This window comes from Eufriesea mexicana, unplaced genomic scaffold, assembly GCF_001483705.2.
Source record: "Eufriesea mexicana isolate 0111107269 unplaced genomic scaffold, ASM148370v2 scaffold33, whole genome shotgun sequence".
NCBI lineage: Eukaryota > Metazoa > Arthropoda > Insecta > Hymenoptera > Apidae > Eufriesea > Eufriesea mexicana.
In genome coordinates, this window is record NW_016908206.1 from 745,973 (window position 1) to 762,071 (window position 16,099).

Here is a 16,099-nt window from a genome sequence, read left to right on the forward strand (position 1 = left end):
TCGAACGATAAACACGTTACCTATTTTATTTAAATTACCCATGGTAACTTGGTTTATTATCTTTCAAAAGATACGCTTTTCATAATAAATTTTCTTCCTTTCGTTATTCGCGGTTAAGCAATGATACGTCGTTTGGGAAGTAGATAAAGATAAAAATAACAATAAAAAGAATCACAAAAGAAAAATAAAGGAAGTGTTAGTGGTGGATGAAATATCAATAACAATAAGAACAATTCTTTATTTAATTACAAAGAAATGATCAAACACAAATATTAAGTATAAATCTAATTAATTTCTCGCAATGCTCATACATATTTTCACTATTACGACTCTCAGGGAGAGTGCAAGTCCTTCGGGTCATTGATTTAGTTGAAACTGTAGATTTAGTCATGCAGTTTAGAAAAATGTGCTATTATAAGGGCAACTACTCGATAGTTTTTGAGATATTTATTATTAGAGCTTTATTATTTTTAACCAGAGATTTCTTCCGAATAGTTATCGATAGTTATCAGGTGACATTGTGGCCTAACAGCGACATCCGAAAATTGCCACCAGCGTGGGAATTTTCGGATATCGCCATTAGACCACAATGACACTTGATAAATATTCGAAATAAATCTGTAATTAAGGCAATAATAAATATTTAATCATAAATATCTCGAATTCTATCGAGTAGTTGCCCTTATAATGACATATTTTCTTAAACTGAAAGACTAAATCTACAAACCTGCAAAGTTTCAATTAAATCTACGATCCGATGGACTTGCACTCTCCTTGTCAATTACATCTGACCTATGCCCGATCTCTCTGGTTTGTTCTTTCTATTTTCATACATTACACGACATACACAATTCACACAACACCTCAATCATTACACGCATACTCATTTATAACGATAATCTGAATCCATTAGATATTAGCATCCCATGCATACTTGTCCCACTCATCCCTTTCTTACAGATATCGTTCCTTTATTATATCAATACACGCATATTCAAAAATCTATGTGAACCATTACCACAATGGGATCATATTTTGGAAGGTACATGAATTTTCCCATAATCTTCGAATATTATTCATTTTAGACCAAGTTGTCTAATTTCCTACTAACTTATTTACATATTCTACATATTAGCAGATGATTGTTCAAGCATTCTATTATTTTGGAAAATTTTTTCAACAACAGGGTGTTTAAAAATATTTATCTCGAATGTCTTCTTAATTTAATAATTCGATTTGCAACGAAATAAATTACATAAGTTGAATGAATTCGTATTTGCTATATTCTTCGAACCTGATATCACGATATCATGCTATTAATTTACGTACAAACAATTTTCGTTAGTTGCAAACGAAATAAGGACCCGAATTCCACTAAATCGATATCAATTTTTCGAGAATCATCCCATTGATCGTTAGTTTTGCTTATTAATATCGTGGAAAAGGTGAAATCGGTGGCAAGTGCGTTTTTCACGAAGTTTGCACGCGCGAGTAGGTCGTTTTGGGTAATTTCGTGGTCCCGGAACTTTCGTTGAAGCGAGAGTGGATAAACGGAAATCCGTAAGCACCCTCGAGCACCCTCTCGATCGCGACCATAATTAAACGTATTAGCATGCGTTTTAACGAAGTTGTAATCGGCAGGATTAAACTGACCTTCGTCGACTTCCGTTGAATTCCGAATTTAATAAACCCGACAACGATCGGAATGCAAACGAAATCGCCGATCTTCTAACGACGAATCGCGATTCGCGAGCGACGAGTAATTAAATTTCTTCGCTTTTCCCATTTTTCTTCCCTTTTTCCCTTTATTTTTGTTCTCCAAGCACGTCGAGTCGAGTGGAGAACGCCGGCAGTCGAGAGAAATGCTGGATATTGAAATTAAAGTGGAATCGGAGGGGAAATAATTATCGATGATCGGCGTGGAAGAATATATTTTCGGTTTTCAGTTTTCATGGATACCTGACCGCCATCGCGCGGAAACAACGGCCTCGTAATTAGATTACACTCTAATTGATAAATAATTCCAATGTAAATGCATTACTTTTTAATCAATGGCCACTCGATATTACCGGCTCGTAAATTCATTGATCGTAATGAAATTGCAAATATTTATCGGGAAACGTGTTCGTAGCTTTTCCCTAGCGAAGCGGTGTTCCCGTCCCGGTATATCGGCTATTCATAACTATTACACGATCGTGTATTTATCTTGGAACACTAGATCAAATCGAAAGAACCAGAAGGGGGAATAAATCCTGGTTTATAGCGCAGGTTCCGGTAATCGTTTTGGATTGTCTTCTTTTAATTCGATCCACTGGATTTCGAATGGGAAATGGGAAACTTTGAGATAGGATTCTTTGTCGATTTTTCCACCTTGCAACCCTTTGGAAGGATTGGAATATTTTTGGGACAGGGTGAGAACGAATTTTATTTTTTAAAAAACATATTTGAAGGTATAAAGTGTTTATGGTTCAAGTGTTTTATGTAATTATTATACTTACCGTGTAATACGTATAAGCGAAAATCATGTAATAGAAGTAAGAGTTAGGTATGGGTATTTGAGGAAATACTTCGGTTCGAAATTTTCAATAAATAAAATAAATAGGACATATCGAATTCTAATTTTTTAAATAATACTGTGACTATAGTAATTTATTGACGTTGCAATTAACGATAATGGTGGTTCAATTAAGTATTAATAGGAAGTATTTCGAATATTTTGTTCAGTCTTATGTAAATTATATTTGCATTATTTTCGCGTTATTATTTTGCGAATGCCTCAATATTTGTTAGATTTTCATTTAATTTTGTTTAATAATCCTCCCATTTTTATCTTACTCAGGGTATAATTTTATTTTTAAAATTCGAACAAGTATATGTTTCATTTGTTAAAAATTTAGTATTCAAAAGTATTTGAATAGTTTTTACATTGATTATTCATATATGTTTTTCGTATGGTGTATGTATAGGTAAACTGATATAAATTAGGTCGTTCCTGTATAATTTTATAATTGTTTTGTTTATCTAATAGAAATTAATATAGGCGATGACAATATGATGTATGGTCAATATTAAATTACCATTTTGACGGCAATGGAATTACACGAATTTCGTAAATCAATATTTTACCGAGTGGCAGAATTGCTTGAAATGAAAATAAAAGGAAAATACAAGTGGATAGTGAAAATGAATCGCGTTAATTTTCTATAATAATATATCTTTTTATTATCCATCTATCGATATCGAATTATCTGAAAAGCATAAAGACGAAAAGTTTTTTAATTAATTTCTTCAAAATTGGCAATAAAAATTATTTACAATGCTGTAATAATTCGCATTTGTGTTCTTTCTTTCATAAAATAAAATTTCTTAATTTTTACTTCCAAAAATAGTTTCTACTAGTTCTAAATTGTGTCGGACAAAAATATGCAGTCATTTTTCCAATTAACATTAAATGCATCGTGATTTAAATCGGCAATTTTTAAATTTTCATTAAAATTCCGTATCCAACGTTACTTCGTTTCACAATTTTTCTTCTAATATGTATAAAAATAATTTTCCAATATTTTACATTTTACATTATTTTTAAGGATCTTCTTCTTTTCCTTTTTCAGTTTTCTCAATTTTTTGACCAATTGTGGTAGGTTTAGTGTTAATCTTCTACTTACGTAACTTTTTGTTACGTTTATAGCAAAGTACATAAAAGAAATTATCTCATAATAGTGTTCATTTTTGCAATAGTATTTCATAAGTGTCAATAAATCCCAATAAAACAAGCGTTATCAATAATTACGCAAGATTTCATGGAAGAATCTCCCTATCGAATCTCCCTCTACCTGCCTTCCTAATTCAAAATCGATACCAATTCCCATTACCTGAACAGTCCATAAAGACCTTCTAAAATAAAAAAATTTCCAATTCTCAAATTTCACGAAACACGTGTGGCACCATATGGTTTCCAAACTTCCGACGAATACAACGAATATTAATTAATCATCTTACCCTTCTCCAACCCTAACCCCAAACCTAAACCCGAACCCAAACCCTAAATTCGAAGTCTTAGACCCTATTCCTCATCGCTCTCCACGAGGTCCTCTTCGTCAATGACAAACCTGTTCTTCTCTTGCTTCAACATACCCTGACTCACTCTCTCTCTCTCTCTCTAACTTTCGTACACTCCACCAGCGTTATCAGTCCCGACGACAAAGATCATCGCGGACACGCATTCGGGGAATTCGAAAATACTAACTTTCGTACACCAGCGTTATCAGTCCCGACGACAAAGATCATCGCGGACACGCATTCGGGGAATTCGAAAATAGACACTCGGAGCGCTAAAACGTTTTTCGGATCGCGGACGATTGCTATGGCAGCGTACACCGAGGCGAGTTACGTAAAGGCCATTGGACGACAGAGAGAGCACCGACGAATAGTCGCGTTTCATTAACCCGACGCCGTCTCGGCGTAAGCGTAAATAATCGACGGTGGGCAGCATGCAAATAATCGGTGACTCGATTCGCAGTCTCGGACGTGGGAAAGTGAACAGCGAGGGGAAAAAGGGGGCGATAGGAAGCGGCCTGTCACTCCACGACAAACGACGTCGTCGTTCGATCCGCACGGCCAAATTGCTTCCTTGTGCCTCGAAAAATACAATCCTGTAATCGCAGCTTCTTTTTCAATTTTTAATCCGGAAGCTGATTCAATCGCAGCACGTTTCTCGAAAATTGCCATGGAAAAATGCAGTTTCCACTTCGCGTTATTATTTAACTATTTGGGGTTAGGTTTTTGAGGCATGATGGGATATTTATATTCGGATAATAAAATAGACTCATGTTGCATTGAATTTTATTGCGTTTCAAATGAAACAAAATTGGTATAGAATTAATTTTTATAAAAATTAACTTACTTTTACGATTTTTCACATAAAACCAGGAAAAAAAGATTGCCGCGATAAACCTTCTGCTTGCAACAATCGATGAACCTGTACTGGCATATTGAATGTTGCCAACACAAGCGAATATATTTATAACATTTGTCGAAGGTGTTACCAACTGTTTTACGTAAATAAGACGAAATATAAACCTATGCGCATGTAACTATTGCAATATTTCCAGTTGGGACTAAAAGTGTCCCACCATGCACTACGGTGCATCAAAAAGATGGGATACTTTTAATCCCAGCGTGTCACAAAGAGTTAACCTAATCTCTTGAAAAGTTGATTATATGCGTTCTGCAGCACGGGAAAAATAAAAGTTCGTACTTCTTGGTGCTGTACTGTCTGCAATGTGTCACTTTGTTTTGGAAAAAGATGCGTTTCAATGACTTTCATTTGGAACATTAGTTGCACGATGGTGTTATGTATGTAATACTGTAATTCTGGGCAACTTGGGATTTTATTTTCTTTAAAATCGTGTGCCTCAAAGAGTTCACACGTTGACTGTCACGGTGATCAACAATGAACGTATTAATTTTTTTAATTTATAAAGGATGGCTTAAAATTCGTGCAAGAAGTAATTTTGATAGAAAACAGGTTTTTAATTAAAAATTGTAAATATTGTTCAATAATGAAGGCGCGTTGTTCTTTCGTGTAGTCTCCCATTTTTAATGACACTTAACTGTCAACTGTCACGCGGTGTTTATTGCACAAATGGCGCAAAATCCAAATCTTGCGTAAATTTTAAGACACACTATATTCGTCTTATTTCAACCATTTTTTAAAATTTGAATTTTTTTCTATCATAATTTTTGATAATTCGTCATTATATTTTAAGTATAATGGGAATTTCATCGTAGCTCTCTGAACACGCTATATAAAATGTGCGTGACAGTCGATATTATGTCAATTCTAATTCTATCAGGGTTCAAATGACCATTTTTTAATTTTTGATTTAAAATTCTGCATTTAATTTTATCAGCTTGATCATCTTACTGCGTGATTTTTCTTTTAATATACGTATAATTAATTATTCGATATTTCCCCGCTTTCCATAATTTTTTAAATAAGAGATTCGTGGATCGATCGTCACGTCCACAATGCGAAATCTTCGTTTGGATGTTCGATTCTGGAAACCTAGATTCTACTGTTGCCGACATCCGAGTGGCGATGCGGTTTAACTGGTCGGTAAATATTAGGATTGTACGCTGGGGCGTTAATAGGGTTCAACTCCGAAATATTTCACACATCGCGGGTACGCTGGCGAAGTAACGCATTGGGAATTCGTAAAAGGACGTGGACGATCCAAAAGTGAAAGAAAAATTTGGAAAGTAAAACTCTGGACGATAAGTGGCGATATCGTTATATTTATCGTTGAATTAGGGAAAATACGCGAAATTGGTGCTTTTATCGTTGAAGTAATTTTAATTTTAAATTTAATTTTAATAAAATTTTAATTTTTGTGTCCCTTGAACATTTGAAGAGTAACAGGGGACTTTTTGGACTCTGTGATTTTTTTTTATTAAAATTCGATTTGAAATTTCGTGGTAATAGATTTATTTTTATCGCATTCGAAAGTTTTAAAGGATGTAGTGTAGGTTGTTAAAAAAATACACGAGACAGGATAAAAAGTGGTTTGTTTTATGAAAGTCGTAAATCAAAAATACATGATATAATTTTGATACGTATAGGAGTTTTCGTTTTGGAGGAAATTAATTTCGAGGGGGTTGAGGCGCGCGTATATGTCATAAATGCTAGAATAAATGGTCACAGCTCGTTACACAGACCTACCACGTGTATATGAGCTACGAAAATTCTGTTTTTGGTTTCCTTCGAACGATCGTATTGGATGGGTTCTTATAATCGACAGAAAAAATGATTTAAACTTTTATAAAAGTGAAAAATTAAACGAGCACTGTATAGACTCAGTTGGCGTTTGTCCTGTGACAGATTAAAAGTACTTTATGACATTTAAAAATATATTTTTAATAAATTCGTTGAAGAACGGAGACCATTTCAGGAAGTTTCGAATTTTGAAAATAATATATAACATAAATGAAAATGCATTTTGTATAATAATAATTGCCATATTACATACCGTTTACAAATTTCGTGTAAGTCTTTGAATATTTATTAGATATTGAATTTTTATATTCTATATGTGATAGTAATAGTAATATAATATAGGAACTCTCCATAGTTAATTATTAATATATTAACCCCTTGGCATAGTAAACGAGAAGATTGGTCGCGCACCGAGCCATTTAACTGTTCAGCCATGTGCCCAAACTTGTGCAAAATTTATACTTCTTATGACATGTATACTTCGGCGCAACTAAGTATCACCACTTCGATCTCTGCGTATTGTTAATGGTGAAAATTTCTTACCACGAGTTACACTCGTGTTTTTCACTTACGGCCAAATTCTTCACCACGAGTCAGACTCGTGGTTTCCGCTCATGGCTCAAATTCCTTACCACGAGTCTCACTCGTGGTTGTGCGACAACGGCTTAATTATCTTGCTCTTTCGATACTAATTAATAAACCGAGAAATTGAGCCATTGATTCGAACTATTTTCGTCACTAGTTAATATTCAATTTTTATCCATAATTCTTATAATTACAACGTGAAATGAAAGATTAATTCTTTGCACTCGAGAGGCGCCTCTCAGTCACCATTTAATCATATTCTAGAGATGGATGTTAATTAATATGTCAAATTTACAGTTATTCAACTATGATCAACGAATATCGAAGTAAAATAATTTCACGTCTTAAATTGCATACGATTTCTTATTTACGGTTTTAAAAATATCGTAAACCTTATGACAGAAAGTCTTTAAATTACTATTTTCCTGCAACGAAAAAATCGACGAGTGCAAAGGGTTAATATTTACGAAAAATTCTACGTGGAAGTAGTATTTAATTTCGTATAGTTAACTACTATGTACCTATTCCATCCACGACAAAATAACACAAAAATTTGAGAAATTTTTCGAGTTTTGTGTACGTGCAAACGCTCGAGATAAATTACATGCAGCTTTCAATTATAATAACTAACACGGTAATTCCCTCGCTATTAAAATCCCATGCCCAACAGAAAATCCAAATAAATCCCTGAAAATCATCAAAAATAAAAAAAAAAATAAAAAAATAGTTCAAACACGACAATTGCCCCAGTACCTTGACACATTTTTCCCCGCGTATCTTTATCCGCGTTCGGTGCACTAATGATCATTACGAGTCGATCCGAGGTATCCCTAAATACATAGCAAAAGAGGCGGGAGGCGTGACGAGGGGGGAGGCAGGGTGCCGGATCGACGACAAACCGTGACAGCGTCGCGACGCGGCGTCCCGTATTCGTCGACCACGAACTTCGCGGCCGTCTGGTCCGCGGCGGTGAGACGACGCGTTAGCACGATGCCAAGAATCTAAATGCGTATTCCGAGTGGCCGCGTGTCGTCGGCCTTGACCCTCACGCACGGAAGACACGCGACGCGACGCCGGAAAGCTGTACACGGGCGTCTTAATCACGGATCCATGCCGAAAAACCGCGAGCTCCCATCGCCTCCCTCGCCTAACGCGACCGGTCGCTGCTCTTTTCTCTCCACCACGTGCTTCTTACTTTCGTATCCCCGTTTTTCCTGTTTTCCAGCCCGTTCTGTACACGTATAGCTTTACGTTCAAACGAGTAATTAACCACACGCCGATTTCGACCTCCTCGAACCGAATTTCCCACTCATTTTCGAGGCCTTTAGGGTCTTGACAGACGTTGGAAATTTTTTCCTGACATTTTTTAGAGATTTCTGGTGGACTGTTTAAGTTTCAAGCAACTTCGTGGTATTTTGGAGACTTCTAAAAGTAAGTGTATTTTGAGTTGCCTCGATTTTGATGAAGGGTTGTTTTAATTTGTCACGTTGCTTTTGGGTAATGTTGTCAGTATTGCTGCGAGGCTGTGGGAAGGTTTACAAGACTTCTTGTATCGCATTCTCAGTATTTTACTGTATTTTAGAATCTTCTAAATTGACTAAGATATAACGTTCATCGCTGTAAATAAAAATTGGAACCTCTTCTTAGCATATTTCCTACTGCTCACGAGTTTTCTCGTTTTCCATGCGTGATCTATTATGGACCTTAGATGTCAATACACTGTCTTGTCAAAACGTGCGGACCCTGGTGTATGTCTTAGAGATTTCTATGCGGTACTCAGTGTATTATAAACCATAATCTACTAGAATTCATCAAGAATAGAAAATTAATAAATAGGATAGGGTTGATGTGACCATTGCGTTACTATCTGATAAACGAAGTACACGTCAAATCGGAGTCCTTCAAACCGTATTTCAGTCCCTTTGTGACAGCTTCAAGAAGCTTGTATATCATTCCCAAGGTCTCCAGAAGCCTCCATACATTTTGCGAAATTTTCCCAGACGTTTCGAAGCTATTTCCCAGAGGCCATTCCTAAACAATGTCAAAGAGCCTTCGAAATTTTTCGAGGTATCCGAGCCATCCTAATTTTACCAAATGGTCATTTGAACCTGCCAAACGATCGTTCAAATCGTTATACATCGTCTCTACCTGACGATATTCTCCGTATTGCCTCCAGTTTATCGAAATTTTGCAAAATTTTTCTCACGTATAGTCTTCATAGAACTTCCCATATTTACCATCCTGCATCGGAAAATCGTATAATCGGTGAAACATAGCGCGTGATAAATCTCGATGCAATTATCACGAATTTAACGAAATTCTGCAAAAATTCCTCTCATCTTCATAGAATTCCCCATACTTACCGTCCTGCATCGGAGAATCGCATTATCGGTGACTCTCCTTCGCTAACATACGACGATACGCATTTAAAGTCTCTGCTTGCCATCTTCTAACGCGATTTGCAACCTTCCCGATGCATCGAATGAAATCTAAAGTTGAAGAAAATCACGGTCGATATCGAGCGTTAAACGGATATCCAACACGGTTACCGTGACATCTCTAATTCCGCCATGAAGAACGTTCACCTGGGGCAACACGGGTTTCCATCATCCAGATGCTTAATACACCGATACGTACTAACTCAGCCCACAATTTCTCCTCGAATCACGATTATCGACGCGCTTTATCTCAATGATGCCGACACGATTGAGAGTGTTTGGGAACCACTGGCCCATCCCCTAACCGCTCCTGGCCGTCGATCATTTAAGGGACACGCTTCTCCTATCCCTTGGTTATTCCCTCCCTCTTCTTCCATGCTACCCCATAATGCTGGCTATTCCTTGACTTTCTCCGAATGTCAGATACCCATAAGACAGGCCGCGTTTGAAGTCACGGTAATGGCACCTCCTGTCTTTGCCTCGAATGTCTCGTTACCTCGAAACACCTTTATCGCTGAATTTATCCTCGCGTCTTTCAGAATCTTCTTCTTCTGAGTCGTCGACATCGTCGATATAATCCTCGACCTTTTATTCGCTGTTTCCTCTATTCCATCTTCTTTCACGACGTGGAAAATACGTCGTGCACTGTCTACGAGCGTCATACAGTTAGCGAAAAGGTATTCGTACGCCAGTAGGTGCTCTACTTTGAACGCTGTTAACTTTGTTTACGGAATATTAATTTAATAATGAAATATGGCACATTGTGATACCTTTGATGTGGCGGTGTTGCTAGAACGGACGTAAGCAAAAGGAATGGATGCCTTTCGTCCTGGGCCTGCTAGTGGGCTCATCAGTTAGGCTACCTAGCAGGCCCTACCTTAGACTTGGATACTATTGGAAAGTTAGGAAATTGTGTATATAGGAAACGGCGGGATTTACCGAGGACTTGCGAGAAAGTCCTCGAACCTTCTTCAAGCAGGAATCCATCTATTGGCAAGATTAAGAGAGTGGCAACAAAATTGAATTACCTAAAACATCGATATTTTCGCAAGAAAATCGGGGAATATCTAAGATCTGTATCACGATGGAGTATCATCCTCCTGCTCATCATCGACGTAATCCACGATTTCTCGATTCGTTCTTCCACGTGGAAAGTAAAAGCACAGCGTACATAATCGCGCGATTACGGTAAGTCGTTGGCGCATAGATCATGCGGTTGCTGGGAAGGTAAGGGTGAGGTTATGGTTGCCCGGGTGCAGCAGGTATACGCGCTTGGAAATACGTTTCGAGGGTAATAAATATAAAGCGGAGGAGATATAAATCGGAATATCCAGTTTACGTTCTGTCCTCCTGCGCTGGAGGCCTGCAGGCCAGGAAGAAAGCGCTCGCAGCGCTTGTTCCTGAAATCCTAAGCAAATCCAGCGGCCTGCTAATTCGCTTTGTTCCTTTTTGCCTGGACGCGAAGGTTGCCGTTAGCAGGCGTCCCTCGACCGTCTTCGACCGCGTTTAACAACGTCACCAGCTTTGCCTGCGCCAACCGTCCGTGTCCATCAGCTTCTCCCTTTGCTCACGACGCTTCATCCTCGCGATCCTTTCATTCACCGGCTATCGCGGGGTTGCAGCGTGATATTTTCGATAGCGCTAAATTGCAACGAGCAGCATCCGGCGTTGTTTTCTCAGCAAACCGAGCGAACTGCAGATACCCGTTTTGCTGAAATACCGCTGTAGAAACATAGACGAATTTATCGTGTTTGCTCGTAGACAATGTTTCATTCGAAATGGACGGCGGACGATCGAGTCGACTGAATTAAACTTGATTATTTAACGGAATGCTCGGGGCCGGGATCTCTTCGTCTCTTTCGTTGTTCCAGTAGTTAAGTTCGCTATCGTACGGCGGAGCGTAAATTCCTGGTTCACCCGGTGCCATAAACCCTGTAATTTTGCAATTTACGACAGCGATGGCTTCGAAAATTTAAATATACGAGCCTCTAACTTTTCCAAGTTGTCGATCCAAGGATTCGATCGTGTAAAAGTTCCGCAGATGGTGAATGAAAAAATAATAAATCGCATTGGATGGTACCGGAAGCTCTAGGAATGTTTTGTGTAATTACTCAATTGGATAATTAGAGGAAATAATTTAAATTTCTAGATAGACACATGCATTCGAGTCTTAACAATATTCATAGTAATACTAAACCTGGCACTATCTATCAATCGTAATCGGTTAAGCGATGAGTGGCAGTAGATGCACTAGGCTACGTATGAATTTCCACGTGCCGTTTTTGTCCACAATATCTAGGCCATTTGTTGCTTTAGCTAAAAATTGATATATTATCACACAATACGTCATTACATCATCAATCCATAAGTAATTAGCTTTCGCTATGGTGGGCATCACCGCGCCAAGGATGGAAACATTACACGTGCACAGTCTTTAGCATTCGGGACCAAGTCTTTTAAAAGAAGGAAAAAAAAAGAGAGAAAAGGCAAACCGACGATGGCAATAGAGCTTGCAATTCTTTGCAAAGAAAACTAAGCAAAACGATAGCAATTGTCTTAATTTTTGTAGTCAGTGACCATAGTCACCCGTTGTGCGTAGGTAGCGTCTCGTAGCCAGAGACTATTACGATCGTGCAGTCTTTGGCACTCAGGGCCAAGCCTTTTGAAAAAAGAAAAAAAGAAAGAAAGGAAAAACCGACCATGGCAATAGAGCTTGCAATTCTTTACGAAGAGAGCTAAGCGGAGAGATAGCACTTGTCTTAATTTTTGTGGCCAGTGACTATAGTCACACATCGTGCGTAGATGACGTCGCGTGGCCAGTGACTATGAAGTAGCGAAAAGGCTAATTACATCCAACAAACTCCAAAAACTAAAAATTCGATAAACATCTTCCGAATTTCCCTCTCTGGCTCCTGGGCTCAGGAAGCTGTCGTTCGATGCTCGCTCCTCGGAGCGTGAGGCCGCGACCATCTCGTTAAGTTGCAACTAACGTCGAAGCAATTAATCTGAAATCTCGTTGGTCGGGGAAGACAAGGGGGAAGAGGGTCTTGAAGAAGGGGAAGGAGCCGATGAAGCTCTTGTAGCGGTGGTCCGAGGGATCTTGGTCTCCACGGGTATATAGCGGATCTCTTAACAGACCAGCTCGTGGAAGGATGACTCCGTAGAAGGGGTCCGAGGAGGAAGGGAGAGATGGCGGGAGATAGAGAGAGAGACGGAACGAGGCACGAAGGGATGGTTCGACGCGAGGGAACGAGGATGATAGAGAGAGTCGTTAACTACTCGAAAATGAACTTCTCTCCGCTCTTACTGCATCCTCCGTCGTGACACACGGCTGGTTCTCCTCTAAGAAACCGGCGCGGCAGCCGCTACTCGCGAGCTAGCGAGACAAACGCGATAGGAAATTAGAAAGGGAACGCGGAACCCGGGTTCGGTCAAAGGACGAACGAGGATGGCGGTGTGGCGGGTTGCAGCCCGTTTTTCAATGAAACAGGCAGCGGGTGTGAACGCGGATTGGACCCGCTGCACTTTCAGATACTCGCGCGCTGCCTTTTCAGCGCCGAGCCGATACGCGCGCGCGGAAAAGTTCTCATCTTCGCCGGGATCCTGGGTATGTATCGTCGCGTATTAGGGCGAAGAGTGGGTCGCGGTGGGGTGGCTCGCAGATAGGGGTCGTAGACGTTTGACGATGAGGTATTGGAACTGTAGGAAATTGCATTTTGGATGCTAGGGTAGTGAGAATCTTAAGGAAATTGCGGTTTTTCTTGTGTTATCTTTGAATCCTGGACTTGGACCAATGGTTGGAGTTATGTCGACAAAATTTAATTTTCGATTGGATAATTTATTAAGGCATGTGCTATAGCGAAGTGGTTTTAAAAGGACGAGAACGATCTCAAGTTGTCGCAGGGTTCGATCGTGAAAAAATTTATATATAACAATAAATAATAAATTACATTATAAATTATAAATAATAATTATATTTATTTATACTATACTATTTATAATTATTAATAATTACATTAATATTAATTAATTATTATAATATTAAATAATAAATTGAATTGGACGATACTGGAAGCTCGAGGAATGCTCTGTGTAATTACTCGATTGGGCAATCAGGGGAAATTGTAATTAAAATTTCTAGGTAAAACCATGTATTCGGATATCTAGCATCCGGTCCTAACAAATATTCATACTAATACTAAACCTAGCATTATTTTTTTTTTGCTAGGGTATTTGTATAGTGAGAAATTATATTTAGGATACTGGGATAGTAGAAGAATTACATTCGCGGTCACTCTGTATTTAAATCCTGACCTCGTAGTATCGAATAGATTTACGTTAACGAAATTTAATTTCAAATTAGGGCGTTTGTTGAAGAGAAGCTCAAGAAGGCGAGACTTGACGAGACGTTCCATAGTAGAGTATTTGAACAGTGGGAAATTATATCTTCAGGTGGTCTATTTCACCTTAATAAAATTTCATTTCCATTCTAATTTCGATTGCAATCATTTCCCATCTTTTAGTCCAGCTTTTAGATTGGTCTCTAAATTTATTATTGCAACTGTAACAAAATTAACATTGACTCTTATTATAAAGATAGAAGCTAGCCATATACCTGATTATTTTCATCGCGATTGATCTATCATCTATCTAAAAATGAAATAGACTTTAAAGGCTGTCGAAATCAATTTTTCCGATGTAACGACTTTCCATTGTTTGGTCTGCCTAGATTAACGTGTCATCCGGAAGGGAAGTGTCTGTTTATAACACGATAAATTCCGCGGCCACCTTTCGTGTGAAATTATTTTACCGGGAGGAAAGTTTCGACTAATCTCGCGGGGACGCGTCGTCCAAGTGACGCAAGATTCATCATCATCATCAATCATCACCACAGCGCTTTCGTAATACCGCGTTACGTACACGCGTCGGTATACCACGCAGACACTATACACGCAGGAAAATTTTCCTCACCGCAAAACCTGAAACAGACTTTGCGGAAGGCTCTCGATAGAAAAGGAAACGCAGAGCTGGAAAAAATCCTCATATTCGCGCAATTCCACTTCGCCGTTCCTTATTTAACGAGGAAAAAGTTGCAATTGCGACAGGTACGAAGAAAAGACTATGGGTACCGATGTTTCGTGGTCGATAGCCACGATCTAGCTGTCCTTGGGTCATTCGGGAAGGCAAATCGTAAAATGGAGAATAGGTTCGCGAATTTATTCGCGAATAAATCCTCGTTCGTTAATTCCATTAACAGGAGCTGGGTTTAGAAGCTAGGGAATAAAGGGAAGCTGGTGATCGGGGCCAACCGATATAATTGCACGTTGCGTATTCGAAACGAGGAACCTGTTCTTTCTCTGTAATACGTATACGTGCAACGACGGATATCGAGGTGTCGCGTACACGTCTGTTTAATCGACTAGATCGAGAAGGTAGAACGACAATTCCGTTCGTTGCACGTTCGTCATACGTAAACAGGGAAATTATGGGCGACCGGTATCGCTCGATCACCGACCTTTGTAGCTGACAGTGATTCGTTGGACCCGTTGTCCTTTACGATCGGTTAATACTTTGAGATAATCCTGCGATACGTGCGCAGACGTTTCTAGACAATTCTAGATTAACACGCAACTTCATTTAACCACTTCAGAGTCGAAGACAGGTTGAACGTGCGTCGTTTGTGTCACAGTTTGGGATTATTTTTCGGCAACCAGGGAATTTTAAAGGGATAATTAATATTGGTTGTATCAGGGATTCAAATTTTTCTAAATTCTAAAAATTATTCTACTATTTTTATTAAATTAAAAATTATTTTAAACCTCGATTACCTTTGTCTAATCAGAGAATGGTAAGGGAAGGATCAATTTTATATCGGACATCGAAATTTTTCTAAATCTTCGTCTTTGTAGTAATCGATTAATATTAATTTTATCAAGGATAAAGATTGGCGCAAATTTTTCAGCAAATTAAATTTTTGCAAATAATCCTAAATTATTCTAGACCTCGGTTGCTTTTGTCTAACCAAAGAATGGTAAATGAGGGATCAATTTTATATAGGAAATTGAATTTTTTCTAAACCTTCGTCTTCGTCTTCGTCTTCGTCGTGATCGATTAATATTAATTATATCAAATATAAAAATTGGCACAAATTTTTCGGCAATTGAAATTTTTGTAAACAATCTTCGATGACTAGGTGTATTCTAAACCTCGGTTACCTTTGTCTAACCAAAGAATGGTAAATGAGGGATCAATTTTGAATCGGAGATCGAAATTTTTCTAAATCTTCGTATTTATAGTAATC